Here is an 18,505-nt window from a genome sequence, read left to right on the forward strand (position 1 = left end):
TCGCAAATATCAGCTCGGGGGAACAGCGCCTCCTGCCACCCGCCCTGGGGGCTGCGGGGGGCGGGGGGGAGGGGGGGAGAGGGGGACGGGGCCAGAAATGCCCCGTGGAGGTGAGTAAAAGGAGAAGCGGCGGCTCCGACCCGGGGCACCACCGCCCCTGTGCAAGGCAGGCTGGGCTGCAGCCCCCCGACACGCGTGGGACACCCCCCCCCGACAGCACCCACCTGCGGGAGCGCCGACCCTGCGCGGCCACTGGGACGGGGTGGGACGGGACGGGGCGGGGGGAGCCACCCGCACCGCCCCGGCTCCCAGCCCGCCCCAGCAGAACGGGGGAGGACAGACCAAACCTCCTCTGAGCTTCACAGGCATGCCTTTCTGCTTTTTCCCCCCTTTCCCCTCTTTTTCCCCCCTTTTCCCTCTTTTTCCCCCAAGCCGAGGCGCTGCGGGAGGCAGCAGCAGCCCTCAGTCACCCCACGGGTGTTAATTAAAGCATCCTCAATTATTTAAATGGAAATTTATCCCCCCCCCCATGTTTCCACCAGCATCCCAGCTCTTCTCTCCTCCTTACAAAGTCGCAGGCTGCTCTCCTGTCCCCGTATCACTGCATCAATGCAACTTGGGCGGTTGTCCATCCCCTGTTTACGTTCACCAATTCGCTGTATATTCTAGTTTTTACGTTGAAGTCCATTTGGGGCAACATTAGCAGCGTTTGATCCTGCTAGAAAGTTGCAGTTTCGCTACCAGACATGCATCTTGCTCAGCCTTGCCCCTCCCTGGCTTAAGTACCAGCCCCACTGGTCTTGGAGGAATCCAGTTGTGTGCTCTCCTGGCCCAAATTTTGGGGAAATCCGTATGGAGGTGGCAGGTGAGTATCAGCACCCTGTCACCTCCCGTTCTGCCTCCAGCCTCCCAGGAGAGGGAGACCTTCCTCCCTCCGTGTGAAGACTGGGGTACGATTTGGGCAGATTTTATGAATCGTTTTGGCAAAAGTCATTTTGCTGCAAATCAGTCACACTACCTGCACTGCAAATATGGCTCTTTCTTCCCAGTTCCCCTAAGCAGAGCATCCATTCCCCCTCGGCTTCTCTGCATGTTAAGGCTCAGACCAGCTCCTCCCTAATCTTCTATAAGGCTGTATTCGGTCTGTTTTCAAAAACGGACAACCTAATACTCAAAAAAACCCAACTCACGCTCATTAGGTGTGTGGAAATCAACTGTTTCTAAAAATCTGCATTTAAACACTGCTGTGGTTCACATTTTTCTTTCCTCCTCTTCTTTTTAAGCCAATAGGCTTAACTTGAATGGGCTTCTCCCCCCTGCTTGGCCTGCGACAGGAGGTCCCTGCCTGCCCACACCCTCTGCATGGGGATGCCAGGAGCCCTTCCCAGGTAGTCCACAAAAGAGCAAATCCCTGCGCTCATGAGGGGTTTAGTCAGGCTTTGCCACTGCCCTGTCTCACACATTTGAACCTGTACAGAACTCTTCCCTCCCCAAGGAATGAGGAGACAAAGCTTGCTGCTCCGGACTGGTGTTTCTTCTCTAATTTTGAATTAACAGCATGATTTTAACAGCGGTACCACTTTCTGTTCAGGTACAAATATATCAGTCTCTGATGAAATGAGGAGGAGCTCCCCTCCTCCCTTTTTCTACCTTCCATATAATGCCCCTAAAACAGACTCTGTGTTACTGTTAATCCCATTTTTCTATATACACAATTAAGCAATAATGGAGAGGGGGAAGAATCAGTGCCTTGCTCAGTCATTTTCCCAGCACAGTTAATCTAGGGCTTTAAAGATGTCCTTACAACATGTCTGTAAGATGTTTTATTACTACTATTTCTTTCTTCCTATAAAACTGAGTAAACTTAAAATGACCAGAAGACCTTTACTCTGAGGCGCAGGGTCACAGCGTGATGACCTGGAGAGTTTTGGTTTGGTACAGCCCAGACCCACTTTATGGGCCGTAAGGATACCTGCCTTTACTGCATCGCCTGCACGATGGACAGTCCTGCCTGCCCGAAGGCGCAGGGTGCAGTGGCGGGCAGTCTGCCATCGCAGGAGGCAGTTAAAGTCTCTCTAGTATGAAAACTCTGGCTGCAGCTGAACAGGGGGATGGACGAGGGGACACAGCTGTTTTCCTCCATTTTCCTGCAGAGGGATGAGCGTTCGGATTAGTGGGATTTTTCTAATAAATGAAGTTTGTTTCAGCAGCTGGTTTCTGTGTTCTGCCAAAAAGAAAAAATGGCACCAAATCTAAATAAACACACCTGAGATTGAACATGGGGGCATCCTTAGCAGCAGTGCAGAAGGTGGGGATGGCAGATGGAAACCCCCGGGAGCAGAGGGATGAGGAAGCAGATACAACTCCAGCCATGACCTCGGCTGGAAGACGGGAGTTTCCTCCTGCAGAAATACTAAATTTGGTGTCATGTTAAAGAACGTTCTCTGCAGCAAACCCTGGCATGACACCTTCTGGACAGATGTTCACACAAAGTGGTGGCAAACTCAGAACTGGAACAGGAAACCAGTTGCAGCTGGAGATAATGGGGGCAAACAAATGATTTCTAAAGGTGTCTGAAAATGGTTAGTCTTTGCCCTCACGTTACTGCTCTGAAGAGATGCTCACAAGCAAAGTAGGACAGCCTGAGGGCAGAGGGTGGGACTGACAGTAGAAATCCTGGGCTCACTAGGACAAAAGGGACTTCCTAGCAGCTTGGGGAGACTGGGGCTTATCTCACAGTAGCTGCCTATGTGAGTGCTCCCCTCACATTTCAGGCTCCGCTTACTCATCCACAGACAGCAGATGCTTCCTGGAGGGCAGTTTTTTTAATTTGCTGGCAAGCAGCAACAAAATTGATTAAAATTGCAAAATACCTTTTCAAATGACTCATTTCTCTGTCGCAGTCCTCCATGTAAATAAGTGACTGCTATTGTATTCCCAGTGCTCCACTCCAGAGCTGCTGAAAGAAGAGGAGCAAAGCGGGAAAAGGGGCCAGGAGCAAGGCAGAATTTGAAACTCTTCCTCTCTCCCCAAAAGGGCCCATTTTCCAATCTTTGCAAAGCTTTCTGTGACAGTTCTCATAGATATTTTAATCTCATTGATTTTTAAATCAAATTAACTAATGTCCTTCACTTATTGAAGCTGAAGGTTTGATGAACAATATTTAAAATCATAGAATCATGGAATGGTTTGGATTGGAAGGGACCTTATAAAACATCTAGTTCCAACTCCCTGCCATGGGCAGGGACACCTTCCACTAGACCAGGTTGCTCAAATCCCCATCCAGCCTGGCCTTGAACACTGCCAGGGAGGAGGCACCCATAACCTCCCTGAGCAACCTGTTCCAGTGCCTCATCACCCTCACAGTGAAGAATATAAGGTCACCAAAAAAACTGCATGGTGTTGACAACTTGAGTGTTTTCTCTTTTCCTGAAAAAAAAAAACAAAAAAACAAAAAAACAAAAAAAAAAACAAACACACAAAAAAACCCCAACCCTGAGCTCATCTAAGAACAGAAAGCATTTCTATTTATTCTCAGTGGACCACTTTGGTATTTGGAAAGAATTCTGTTTGAAGCCTTTTACGCAAGGCATTTTATTGCAGCCAAAGGTAGGAACTACATTTCTCCCCAACAGTGTTTTTCCTTCATTGAGTCTTTGAAAGTCAATTAAAGGCTTTAGAAATCACTTCCACATTAAAAAAAAAAAATCCATACCTAGCTCTGCTGCATGAAAACAGCACTGGGTAAGCGAGCACCTAAAGAGGTAACTGCACTTCTTTAAAGTATCTGTGAGTCTCACTTCCATGGCATACCTGCATTTTTCAAAACTATTCTGTTGTCATTTTTCATTTGCTTATAAAAGGCATCAGCAGCAAAATCCAATCCATAACCATGGTTAAAATGGAGCTTCTGAATTCATGAATGATATTATAAGCAGCAATTGTCTGCAAAACTGAAGGGACCCCGTGGCCCTGGATGTGGTACCATTACTTTCCTCATCACAGTTCGTCTTAGGAGAGAGATCTCCCAGTCCTTTGATAATAAGCACACACATTTGTGTTCCTAATAATATTCTTAAATTTAGGTAAGGGATCAATCCATACTAATACAGATTATTACTTGGGAAAAGACTTGAATTCAGCAAAATTCTTGGGTCTGGACCCCAACCAGATGCAATCACAAAATGCAAGCCTGAAGACAGATCAATAGTTCCCTGCCCAGCGAGTGCAGAATTACCCTTATGCCCCCACACTCTCCTCACCCTGAGCGTGACCAGGCTGATACAACACATTCCTCTGTGTTTAGCCACAAGACCTCCAGCATTCAGGGATTTACCACTAATATTTTCATACCCAAGGTTTTAATTAAAGAGAACCTAACTCTGCCCAGAGGCTCCTGTAGCATTGAGCAGCAGGAGGGAGGCGGGCAGCACCCCACTGTTGCGGCACCCACACATGCTCCAAATAAGGCACACGTGGGTCAAGCATGGTCAATCTGCTTCCCTTGACATCCCTGTGGCTATTTTGGGGGTGACTTTTAATTCCCACGCAGCCTCTTTGCCACTGTGCAAGATGCTCCGCTGCAGGCAGAGCCACCAGCCCCACGCGCCCCTTGAGCCTGGTGGCGGGGTGACACTGCACGGAGCCAGGGGACGTCGGCGTTGGCACTGCTCGGAGCCACCCAGAACGCTGGCAGAGCCTCATGGCTCTGCTTTCCACCAAGTAATGTTTTACAAGGGGGTCAAGGAGAGAGCAAACCAGAAAGTTATGAAATGTCAAACTTGCTTTTTGATAAACCCTGGTATTAATAGCACGAAGGCCAGGCAGGCAGAGGGATTCATATGACATGAAATAACTCTCCCCAGAGCCAGCAAACTTCTTAGGTGGCTCCAGCCCTACATCTGTGCCATCAAACCAGCCAGGTGCATGAAGCATTGCTGCTGGATGTGCTGGAATCCTGGAGATAAAATAAACCAAGCAGCGATGTCACTTCTTCCGTTTTTTCCCTGTTGCAGGAGTTTAATCAGCAGCCCAAACCAAAACATTTGTGTTGGTAAAAACATGGCTACAATTAATCTAAACCTAATAACTGGAATGTTTTCAGTGGGGAATTAAAACAAATTATTCTTTTGCTATTGCATCTCTGTCTCATTTGCATTTTAATCCCAGTAGGATTTTCCTCTGTTCTATTTGGAAAATAACTGCACAGAAAGGGGAAAACAACATGGTTGAAGTACTCAAAGATGCATCAAGAATTTAGCTATTAACTTTTATGGCAGAACTCTGGCTACGCCAACCCCTGAACGATTGAAAATTAGGACAAACACTGTAGTTTCTTCCAAATACTGCTGAATGCAGAGCCTGCTGGCATTTCAGATTGTGCACATGAACACGGGCAAACAAACAGCTGGGGCATAAGGTTGTGTTGAAGGTCTAATTACACATTAGCCAGAGCAGAGCAGGCCACTCTTTCATTTGTACCGCAAGTAAAGGGGACTCTCTACTGGAGGACACTGTGTGCAGAGGGAAGCCTCTGCCTTCCCACCCTGTCATTCTCCACTCCCAGACTCAAGCCTTGTTTCCCTTGCTGTGAGGTTTTACCACAGGACGACGAGTTCATACCTTTTACTCAAGGTAAGCACGTAGTGAATAAAGGCACTTCAGTGTTGCCAAATTAAAATCAGTACTTTACCCCATGTTTTCCCAATTTGCCTTGCCCACTTTGCCTGCTTATTCTTATTTTGAAGCAAAAGCACACAACAAAATAAAGGACCTACATTTCTACCCTGTTAAGGAGGGGAAGTCCTGGTAAACACAAACTATGACATACAGGTACCACCCTGCCCATCCCCAGTGCTATCAGAGAGTAGCTGATCCCACAAGGGACAGCTGGTTACACCAGTGACAGAGACAGCGGCTACCTTCACCTCAGAGCATCCTCTGCGACTTTCAGACAACTTACTTAAGAGTCACTGCATAATCCCAGTTTTACCTAAAATAATTCCTTTCGTGTGGTCCTGTGCACCCTCTCACTTCAGAAGACGTGAGATGGTGGTAACACACTAGAAAGGCAGCAACCACGTAAATCTTTGGAGTTGTTTCCAAGGGCAGTGTTCGCCCTTATTCGACAATTATTGCCATATTAGACAAGATGCCTGCAGGTATCTTAGACCTGTTCGCTTATGATGCTACATTACTATAGTTTTCACCCTGAATGAATGTTAGCTGGTCTCCAGAAGGTCACAGAGTTTCTGGGTGGTGGATGTGGACTACAGCCCAAACATGTGGGCCTGGGCTCACCTCCACTGAGCCCACAGGTCTCCTGGTAGAAATATTCCTGTGAGAGTGTCCTTACTCATTTCATGAAAAGGAACCAGGTTAGCAAAGATTTGTAGCTTAGAATGAAACCAATGAATTGTGACTGCAGGGTCCAAACACCTCCTGCCCCTCCACAACCACTTTCTTCAAGGCATGGCCCTAAGCAGTTGTGGCACAGCTGAGTCTGAAAGACCACTGCTGCCCCCAGCCCATCGCCAAGGCTGTCCTGCCACAATTAAACTCTCCAGTAGTTCTGTCAGTGGGACAGAAAGAGGATCACCTGCCTCAGGGCTGCCTGAATAACATTTCAACGAGGTGGAGGGCTTTAGATCTCATTAAGCACTCCAGATGTTTGAGAGAGAAGACATGTTACAGGGCTACCATGAAGGGCAATTCCCTCTCCAGAACAGCAGAATCTGGAACTGCACAACATTGGCTGAGCCTGAACTGAGGGTCAGCAGCTTGGGGACAGGGGGATATCACACCAGTTTGCAAGTAGTCTCCGGGACAGCATTGTTTGCAGATCACAGTACTCTGAGCCATTATATAACGCAGGTATTTTCACCAAAAATTAACCCCACCTCACCCAAGGTTTAAGGTATTAGAGGTATAGACAATTAAAGCTGCTGGAAACTATCATAAAGAGGCAGCTGGGGCTTTGTCGGGGTTTTTTGCCCATCAAATAAAACTGCCTTGACAGGCCTCCATGAGGGCTTCTGCTCTCAACGTGCATTCCCCCATGAAACCTTCCTCTAGGACTGTAGCATTGCAGGAGCAGGTACTGCTGTTTCCTGCATATATGTTGGGCACCTTTGATTTGCTTCAAGGACAAGGATGCACCAAGCAGAAGCCAATCTCAGCTGACACCACGCAGCTTTTGTCACCAGTGAGGCTGCTGGACTGCAGGAGAGCGACTGGGAAGCAGGACTGCAGGGTCGAGTCTGCAGCCGCTCCGCACGTAACCAGCTCCGCTTCGTGGAGTGGAGGAAACCCAGCAAGCTCCTTCGTTACCTTTCAAATCCAGTTAAATGCTGGGATATGGAAACCAGAAGGAAAATCAAACAAGGGAAGAGATTAGTTCATGCCTCACGCAGCGTGGATAGCTGATCAGCCCTCTGTGCCCCTAACACAGGGTGATGCAATACGCAACATTACTGTAGGTAAACTCAGCCGGGCTCCTGCGCCTGCATTTTCTGTGTTGCTTTGCCCTTCTGGCTGACCGTTGTCAGCAGATCAAGCATGATGCTTTAGTATTAACTTTCAAGGTCTTACACAGATTGTTCTTTAGGAGCTTGTTGAACTTTTGACACTGTACATCCATGTTACCCCACAAGATCAAAAAGAGGAGACTTTTGGTCCAAACGTAGTATTTGCTCAAGCTTGCTGTAATCCCAGGTTTACAGACTGACCTTCCCAAGAGCCCCCTACGTGCCACAGAAATGACTCCTCATAAGACAGGCTTCAAAGATGCACCTGTTATCTAGGTCACATTTATAGGGCACTCCATCTCTTAACATTCCTGGAGACCTTTGTGAAACCAAGTGTTCACAGACACAGAATTAATTTCTAAGATTTCATTCAGTTCTCAGCCCCCTTTACCAAATGCCATGCATGGGGCTGAAATCTGCCAGGCTTCTAGTGCTGTAGGTAGCAGATCAAACTTCGCAGCTGAAAAACAAAATCCTGCCTCCAGTAAAGGTGATGGCGAGGTGCCTGCTGACTACAGTGCAGCCAAAGTTTCGCCCCAAAACAATATTCAATATTTGTTGAAGCTTTTTTTTTTTTTTTTAATTAAGAAACACATGCTGCCCTAAACAACTACTTTCTATACAGTTAGTTGTAGCATTTCTGAATATTATAAAACTAAAGTTGGGCTTTAAAGGTACAAAGTTGGGCTTTAAAGGTATAATTCTCCCTAAAGGATCCCCTGGATGCCCTCAACCACTCTGGGAAGGCTTTATGGTGCTCTCCTCCTCCCTCAAACACAGCATGCAGCTTCACTGGATGCTACACAATTGCTCTAGATTTATGCTGGTGTAGTTGAAAGGAAGATCAAACTGAGTATTCAATTACTTATGCACTCAAAGATATTTATTCCCTGAAATGAAACTCCTAAATCTGTTGTCATTCCCTCTTCTATTACTATTAGCATGCTGCTGCTTTCAGATCTATGGAGGTGTCAACATCATTTACTGGAAACAACAACTGAAAGATGAGAACATGACAGGGAAACGTTTAGAATTATTAATCATTCACAAGAACAGAAGAGACAATTGATCTTCCTTAATTCTAGAAGAGTCTATAATCGTTACACAGGGATTCTTCCTATGACTTTTTTTCAAGATCTATTTCTTTCATAGTTGGTTTTTGTTTTGTTTTAATCCAGATGCTGCAGTGATTTAAAAACTGAGTGAGGTGAAGAGCAACAGCTACCATACCACACCACGGGACAGACTGCCAGAGAGGAAGGGTGTTCTGGCAACAATGAACACAGGAGTGTGTGAAAATGCCAGGAAAGGTGAGCCAGGACCCCCCCGCCCCAGCCAGCACTGACTTCTTAGCCCAAAGTCTGTATAAAGGTATGCAAGGGTGAAAAGGAAGAGTCATCCTGCTTCTCAGTATCTTGTCTTTTCCTGCTTATGCCAACACTCTCCTGTTGTTACATGCGACACCTGGGAAAGTCAGGCACTTGCACATGCGGCTGTAGTTTGTGCAGTTTAATGATAGCTCTGCAGCAACAAGACTTCATAAAAGTCTGTATTTAAAGTTGGGAAGACCGATGATGAAAGCCACAAGTTTTGTACTGTAACAGCGTCTTCCCCCATCAAGATCACTGAGAGCAGTTCCCTTGCTGTACTCTCCTCTGTATCTTTGTCCGGGTGTCGAGTGCCCTAACACAGAGAATATGGAAAATTAAAAGCCAGAAGTCTCAACCAGATTGAAGTTCGGTGCTCGGTTTCAGACATCCAATTTTCAGAGAGCCCTGAACAGCCGCCCTGAGGAAAACAGCCCTCTAACAGCCCCTGCAACCTGAATCTCTTCTCAGTCTCTGACTCCATTAGCCCTGCTCAGCTCCTGACATGAAACCACCAGAGCCAAACAGCTGCCAGAGGATACACGTTCATTGTTTCAAGGGGAAACAGGTGCCCAGCAGATCTGATGATTTAATAACCCTGGAAGTAAACCTTTCCGTCCACCTGCAGCAGTGACTGTAGCCCAAAGAGCCCAACGAAGCTTCCTTGCTGCCCAGCTGATCAACTCCAGGCGAACCTGAAAAGGGTCTTTCTGCAAACAGGGAAGAAACTCATCCCTCACACCTCTCTGGTCACTTACATCCCGAACCCTGAGCATGCCAATCAACCCCAGTGGGTTGGCAACATCGGTACCTGCCCACTGGGAATGGGCTGAGACCAGCTGCTGGCTCGGTGGCAGCAGAAGCCTTCAGCCTCCCTTGACAAGGGCTGGGTTTGGATCAGTAAGTAAGAAGTTGCTTGTTCCTGTGCCAGATTTCCAAGGCACACAGTCATCTCGGGAATCGCACGCTCAACAACACTAGGAATGAGCTGTCAAAAGAGTAAAGACACAGGTTGTCCACAGAGTCACGGGCATTGCTCAGGGCACCAACAGAGCGATGTGTATCACTGTCCCGAGTGCCAGGTGAGCCTTATAGAAATTTTCTCCTTTCACCTTAATCCGTCGCGCGACAAAACAGCTCTTTTTTCATTGCCATGTAAAACCAGTTCCTAAAGGGCGTGAAATGAGTATGCACAACTTCTGTACACAGAGAGTAGCCCTGATGTCTGCAGCGTCTGACCCAGGAAGCCTCCAAACCACACCACCCTGAATGCAGGGGGGTATCAAGAGGGTCGCTCCATCTATGAGTTGTTTGTAATTCTTTAACAAAGACTGTGTCACCAACCTTGTTTGAGAAAGAATTCAGACTTAGGTAGATGCGAGTCGGTGTGGCTATTCTGGTGTTCTTAGCGTTAATCCTTTTACGTTTCACTCTTGCAAAACAAGCTAAGAACAGCCATGAGTCTGCTAAAAGCCCAGCAATAACCTCCAGCAGCCACACTTCACAGGCACCAGCAACCTAAAAGCAAGATGGTCCTCTACTAACCATTAACAGATTAACAGGAAGATACACACCAACTACTTAGATCAAAGTGGCAGACCGATACCTGACATCAGTACCTGAGGTAAACATCCTTCTGAGAATATCCACTTGGTGACTTCATTATGAGGACAAGCAATACCTTCCCGCAACCTTGGCACAACAGCAACTTTTGCAGCTGAGGTACAAGTACTCAGTGAATGTTTTAACTTGAAGTAACCTGTGGACACATGTATCCTTTTGGAAAGATTCCGCAGAGAGAAATCTAAAACATCATCTCTTTATAAATGACTTGCAGCAAGATTTTAGCAACAGAATTAGGGAATATTTAAAAACGTATTTACATACTATCTCAAGTTTTATATGCATGTATGCTGTGCCTGTTCATCAGCAAAACTTCAGGTTTTGAGTTTCCAGCATCTTCTCTAGAATCATGAGTTCAGGAAATCATTTTTTTTGTTTCAAAAGCAAAGCCAAGAGTATGAACAGAACAAAATATGCAATACTAAATAACTAATACTAAATAATACTCAAATCATTCTACCATGGCCAAGTTTCCACCCACACATAGCAAGAATGCTGATGAAATAACAAGAATTGACGATATCATATGTTGTCAATAAAACACACAGCAGTACTGGTTTTCTCTGTTTTGCCAATGCACATCATCAGAAAACAGAGCACCAAATTGGCAGGTAGAGCTTTCCAAGCACTTTCTCAAAGAAATATATTCTTCCCTCCACTTTTGGTGTAGAGATCAGAATTCCTCTTTTCCAAAGAAAGATACTGTCTTGCTTCACTTACCTCCTCCGTAGGTGGTAGCACACATGATGGATGTTATCCAGGCAATCTGGCTGTAGGAGATGCTGTAAACAGCCTGGAGCTCTTTAAAGTAGATTGTGAAAGCTTTAGGAAAGGTATATGCAAACCCAACTGAGATGGAGGCTCCGAACACCACTGCCCAACCCCATCCACCGTCAGGGGGTACATAGCCCAGGTCAGAAGGGACTGGAGGAGACATGGTCAATCCAGATTTTAGAGCAAAAACCACTTCCTGGTGTCCTGCAGAGCAAAGGATATGTGTTTTACAGTACATGCATACCATGTAATCAGGCATCATTTTAAATTATAGTGAAATAATTTAGAGGTACAGAGGGTCACCCAGTCTTGAAGCCTTGATCTTTTACTGGTAATTACAGCTCTGTTTTTCAATTCTAACACAACCAAAATCACCCTTCCCTCTCCAATAATTCCATCCAGCCCTTCCACCTGTATTTTAAATACACACCCTCAAAATACTCCCACGGCTTCCGTGCTCAGGGATGGACCTCATTCAGAACTGAAGATAATGCCTCCATTTTCTCTTCCACATCCAGCCGGTAGCTTGGTGTCTCACCTCGGGAGATGGCTTCTGTAGGTTGCCTCTGTCACCCTTGTTCAGGCCGTCCCTTCAGAGAGAAGCAGATGCCACAGTTGTAAGGTTTTTAGGGTAAACACTTCATTGTGTATTTTTCAGATGTGGGTGGAAAACCTCATGATTTCAGGCTATCCCTGCTTAAAAGAATAATTTCCATTACGTGACTGGCCCCACAGTGCGTCCAGCTCCCCTGTTCTGCGAGGCAACAAGGGTCTCTTGGCCGCTCGCTTCCCCCGAGCCAACAAGCAAACTGCAAGCAACTGCTTGCAAAGTGCCTGAAGTTTCTCCCTACTTAGGGGCAGCAATTCCTCTTGTGCCTGGCGCCTGCCAGGTTAGCAGATTATGCTCAGGAGCAACACAGATCAAAGGGGGCATTCACTCATTTGCATTCTTCCCATTTTCCCTGGCCATTAAAATAAAATAAGGGTAAACAGAAAAAAAGTAAACCCTACATGCTTCTTGGGAGTTAATCCACAAGTCTCCTCTCAAGGTCAAGACGTTAAACCAGAGGGGAGAGGAGTAGATCCCACAGCAAAGGGTGCCCAGGTAGGTGCACCTGCATCTTTGTAGATAAAAGGTGGTTTATTGCCTTTATGTATTCCAGACTCAGAAGCAAGTGAAGCTGATAGAAAAGGTCACCATCAGAGCCAAAGGGGAGGAGCAGGCCCAGATATCAGCTGGACACATTTTGCTGAATGTCAGAGGCAGTAGTCAGCTAATGGGGGAGAGAGGGACCTCTGTTTACCTTGCAAAAAGAAAAAAAAAAAAAACAACCAAACACTTTAGGAAAAGTATAGTGTAATTTGCATCTATTTGAGAGTCCCTTGCCTCTTCAGAGATGCAGTTTGGATTCAAACTGGAAGTAGGAGGAACAATAGCAGAAAAAAACCCTATTATTTTAAGCTAGTGATGTGCCTACAGATATACTCCTGAATTTGTGCTTTCTTTCATCTACTTTTACAGCTGTTAAGTGATAACACTAACACAGGGCCCTTAAGCTACAGGCTTCAAGCTCCCCCCACGTCTGGGCAACTGTCAGCATGCACAGTAGACAGAGACATGTTATCTCCTTTCCAATCTCAACAGCATGTGGGGCACCCCCAGATTGTGAATTGAACTTATCAGCATTAAGACAAGGAGCTGAAAGACAGTTCAAGAACACGGTGTAAATATAATGAGACCTAGTTTCTAAACTCTGAAACTGCCATAAGTGTTTATTCCCTGCTTCTCCCATGAAGACACTGTCCCAGGGCCTCCCACTTCTCGTTAATCACTTGCCCTCTAACTCAAATTTATCCGCTTCTGTTTTATAATGGTTTTGTGCTGATGGCTTTATACAGCTCAAAGGCTTTCTCCCCTTCCCCAGTGTTATCCCCTGATGGTTTTAGTGACAGCAATCACAACCCTTTTAGCCTTTACTTCACCTAGGTAAAGAAGCCGTATTTCCCCCTGCTCCTCTCCTTAAGAGGGACCATGGGAACAGAAAACCTACTTTCTTCTGGTTACCCGTGCCCACACTGCCATCATTTTGCTGGCAACTAAAGGTGGTGAAAGGGAAAAGAGCCCCAACCAAGGAGAATACCACATCGCTTTTGGATGAGGTTTCCAGATACACCAGGAAATATAGGGAAGAGTTCAGGAAGACCTCTGCAAAATAATCATCAGACCTCCACTGAGTGTTTTCAATTCCCCCCCCCCAAGATAATTGTTGCTTTTTTCCTACTGTAACATTTCTTCACAGTCTTCTTTTTTTTTTTTTTTTAAATCTGAGACTGTTGAGCCCCATTTACGTTTTATTTAAGGAAATTTAGGTAAGCCCATGCTCAGTATGGCAAAGGCACTGCTGCTGGTTCTGGAGGCCCTCAAAGGCCGAGAGGTTACACTGGAGAAGGATCACCACACGTCAGTCTCATTCTCACCCTCAGCATCCACTATCAGCCACTGTGGGCAAGAAAGACTTGTGGTCAGCTGCAGTCCAACAGCACGCAGAAATTGCATTGCACATGTGGCTGCAAGCTTTGCTCCACTGAGACCCCCCCCCAAGGATCCGTTACCATTTATAGCCCAGGATCCTCACTGGAAGATGAAAGTGTGGAAGAAGTCCTTTTGCCTAATCTCCCTTCAAACAAAGCCAGTTTATTCCACTGCTTGCCTGAGATTATCACGGGTGCATCTGCACAGTTAAGTCCAAGCAGGCATGACTACTGCTCGTGTTTTGAGGTGGCCACATGCCTGCGAGCCTGGGGCAGGAGCTGTGCGGCTCCGGGTAGCACGCCTGTAGGGTGTGTGTGGAAACGGGCAGGCAGAGAAACCTGTGTCAGTCAGCACCCTCACTTGAAAGCACTCTAAATAGGCCAAGAGCTGCTGCACTCTTCACCGAGTTGCTCCAAGGGTCACCTGGCAAGTGCACACCTAAGAGCTACTCAACTCTTAACATAAAGAAAAAACTCTACAGCCCTAGACCTCTGTCCAATGCAGATGAGCAAAACGCAGTGGTAACTGGAGGAAACACTAGTCCAAAGTGTTAATATTTAATAAATCCAGTCTTGAAGAACTCTAATTTCTACCTGGATAATATTCAGGGTGGCAACGTGTTGGGTTTTCTGGTATTTCATTGCTATATCAAGAGAAGACCAACTAAGGTCTTTTACAACAAAATAATAAGGAATATGTCCTGTTACACTAAGAAGGATGCTACGTTGTAATTTCAGCAGCAAAGAAGATTGTACCTGCAAAGTTTCTCCTGTTCTGATACTAAGTAATAAAATGGTCTGATAGAAATTCGTGAGATGTTATTTTTCCATTACAGGCACCCAGAATATATGGAACAAGTTATTCCGATGGAGAATCTGTTATCCCCCATCGTCTAAATTCTTGCATAGATAAAAACAATTCTTTTAGAATTATATTAACTACGCTTCACTGCTGTAAGGGGGGATTTTAAAAGTAAACCCAAGTTAAAGAGTAATTGTGGACACGTTGGAATGATTGTCCATTGACAAGATGTTTAAGAGCTTTTATTACTTATCAAATATGCATTACGTTGCACTTTTTCTTTCATTTATGGCTATTCTACCCAATTTAGTCCATTCAAATATTATGGAGAATACAGAGCTCCCAGAAATATTGATGTGTCCTAGTGGTTCTGAAATTAGGCAAAATAAAATCGATTTAGGGGTGAGCATAGTAAGGACACGTTTCCTTATTTTCAATCTACCAAAGTTTATGATACGCAAAAATTCTCGGGCCCTCAAATTCAAATCTTTTTTGGCAGTCTTTTAAAAAGATTGAGCCTGAACTTTAAATATATTTTCAGGGATTAACAAGAAATATTCTTTTTTTATTACCACCAATTCATTCTGCTTGTAAAACTGCAACTAATTGTACACCACCTTTAAAAGCCTCACATTATTAATATATACATTTAATTTCATTTTCTGTTTAATGGGAGATTTATTGAGAAGACATTAACATAAAATAGGAGCATGGCATCAGCTTCATTGTCCAGCTTTCCTATACCAAGGCAAATTCTTACGTAATACAGAAAACCAAAGAGAGGAACTCAAGTTAAATGAAAATGTAGCGTACACTAAAAAATAAAAATCACATCCTTCAACTCTTACTTCCCTGACTATAAAACACGGCTTCCAGAGGCTGACTTGGAGGAACCAAACTTCAGGGATCACTTTGAGAGAGCTGTATTGCCCGAGCCATGGACAGACAGCAGTGTGAAACATTTACACTCTCCCCTCCTTTCCCCTGTGGCACCCCCGTGGTTTGCGGGGACATCAGCACGAAGGAGGGCCCAGAGCCATTCTCTCACGGGCCATTACCTCTTCCATTACCACCCTCTCAGCCATGTCTTTGTCACCTTAAAGTTTCTCTGCACCACCCCCCATCTTCTACAGGTTTGTTCTTAATTTCCATGAGGCACCACAGCAGCTCCTTCTCCAACACCCACTTCAAGGAAATATTTTACCATTTCATTTTCCTCTTTAATAGCTGTTCTCTAAGCTGTTTGATGTCCTCTGGGAAGCCCCTGTTTTCTTACGTCAATGCCCATTTACCTCCAGGAACACGCTTGCTTTTTCCCCCCACAATATTGTTCAGGCCCTGCTGCACCACTGAAGTAAAGTTACGGACCTTTAATTTTCCAGGTTATATTTAAATGAACGGAGACATTACATTTCATTTGTTGTTCTCCAGTTGCATTGTGTGTGGAATTTCATTTGTCAGCTCTTCGAGATTATCCCATCTCACCCCATCCTTGACAGATTTTATCTTTGCTTTATGCAGAGAGCATTGAAACCCCCACCTCTTTGTTCACCTTTTCTTGTAGCAGAGAAAAATCATGAGAGTTGCCTTTGTATAGCCATGGTCTGGCTCAAATTCACTCGTAGGCTTTTTCATTTTACCCCAATTTCCTTTTCGTGAAGTTATACACGTCTGGACTTCTCATTTCTCCATCCACCATTCCCTATAGGTTTCCTGCTTTATTCTCATTACCTATTTTTTTTTTTTTTTTAGAAAAAGTGTTTTTCATTGGTCACACTGGGTCTTCTTCATCCACTATTCTTCCCTCCTCTTTAGGAAACTGGCTAAGGCTACTATCGACAACTTCAGAATAAATAAACTCCAGGCAACTTGCTTGATCAAGGCCCTTGCATCTCGATCCAGTTGATATTACCACCTTTCTTTCCTTAATTCATTGAACTGCTGTCTTTCAGAACAAGCATATACAATCACAGTCCTCCATTCTGTAAGCCAAACCAACTGAGGGCTATTCTTGAACTATACCATTATTTTGTACATCTGTTTTATTTTGTTGGGGATGTTTTTGTTGTTAAATGAGAGCACCATGACAAATCAAAACCAAGTCTAATGCAGCTACACCTGTTGATCCAGGGACTCCCTGGTGCCAAGTTTCCCTCAACCCAAGCAGGCCACCACGCACGAGAAACACAAACTCACAAACCTCCATTCGGTGGGACTGCTCTCTCTTCGGCAGAGGTGGGTACCACTCGGACTCCCTTCCCCGTGGCACTCTGGTTGCTGGCTCCCCTGGCAGCGACCTGCTCAGCTTTTAAAGCCATCTGCCGAACTCTTCCCCCACTCCAGATGCAGCTGAGATCAAAGGTTGGGATCAGAGGCTGTATCTTCAGATGCAAGACCTTTCTGTAACTTGCAACACCCTCTGCCACCTGACCGCTCGAGTTACATCCAAAGGCGACCGCATCCCACATTAACTAACCTTTCACGAACAGGGATGGCCCTCCGCCCACCAGGGACAAATTCAGGGCAAGCTCCCCGTTCCCAGTGCTGGCCTCTTTCAGATCTCTGCGGATGTTAATAAATTGTCAGACATCCCTTTTCCTTTCTCCCTCTCTTCCCTGTACATATTAACTTATTCTTTCTTCACGACACATTTCTGCAGGCTCTGCTCCCACTCTGAGGGAATTTGCATATGGAGAGTCCCTGTCTTTGTCCATCCTGCCGGAGCAATTTTAACCTTCTGGCAGAAATTCTCTTGCATGACCTCCGGGTCACCTAAAATCCTGCGTCAGGCTTGTTTTGATCACTTAAGAACAAAGGAAGGGATTCACAGGCCACAGCAACACTTACCAAGGGGTAAATTTCACCCTGTAGCAAGGGGAGGGGGTACAGAAACTTCCTGAATTTCTTGGCAGTAACCAAGCAGTTGACTTGGACTAAGGAGCGAGCAATGTCCACAACACAAGTCCGCACTCTGCGGAGGTTTATGTAACCCAATTTCAGTAGGAATGTTTCCACAAGACTTACATTGCAAATCCCCATTTGGGGGATTTAAAACATTCCCCTGCCGTGTTTATAATCCAGACACTGCAACACACTACTTAAGCACAGGAAAAAAAAAAAAAAAAACAGGAAAAAAGCCGACTGTAGACGGGGCAGGGTAATGTTCTCATCCGATCAGAGTCAAAAACTTAGCAGAAAGGTAAACAGAGACAAAGAGAAGAATGATTCATCTAAGCTAACTTGGCAGGTCAGCATCTACTGTAGCCCATGTTTCCTACCTTGTAGCCACATGCAGTCACCCATGCTATTTTGTATTGGCCCAACAAAAATATCTTCCTTTCAAGGACACAACGAATGCTTAAAACCATGCAGTAGCTCCCAGTTTACACCAAGAAGGAAGGCTGCTACCAGTGCTATCGCAGCCAGCTCAGATGTTCTTCTCACAAACACGGGACACACAACGCACACCTCCCATTTAGAAAGATTTTAACAGCCGATAGTAACAGCATGTGAAATAAGTCTCCAACGGTCAAAAGACAGCAAGATAACTTCTTGGGGGAAGTCCATCGAGGGCTGTTAAATACAAAGATGCCACCTCTGGCACTGCAGATTGCAAATAGCTGGAGACTGGGGAGTACGGACAGCTAGCTCCGTTCTTGTCTCCCCAGGTACCCACCGTTAATTCGCTGTCAGGGAGAGAATACAAATTGGACATACCTTGGTCTGATCGATCTTATGGTCCAGCTCTTTCTACCTCACTGGTCACAGCATCTACCGGCTATTCTTTCTAAAAATGTTTTACAACCAGAAATATAACAAGCATATCTGCTGGTTTTGTCTTCTAAAGGAATAAATCCTTAAATGCAGTTATAGGTGCTATG

Source organism: Leptosomus discolor, chromosome 9, assembly GCF_034619465.1.
Source record: "Leptosomus discolor isolate bLepDis1 chromosome 9, bLepDis1.hap2, whole genome shotgun sequence".
Lineage (NCBI taxonomy): Eukaryota > Metazoa > Chordata > Aves > Leptosomiformes > Leptosomidae > Leptosomus > Leptosomus discolor.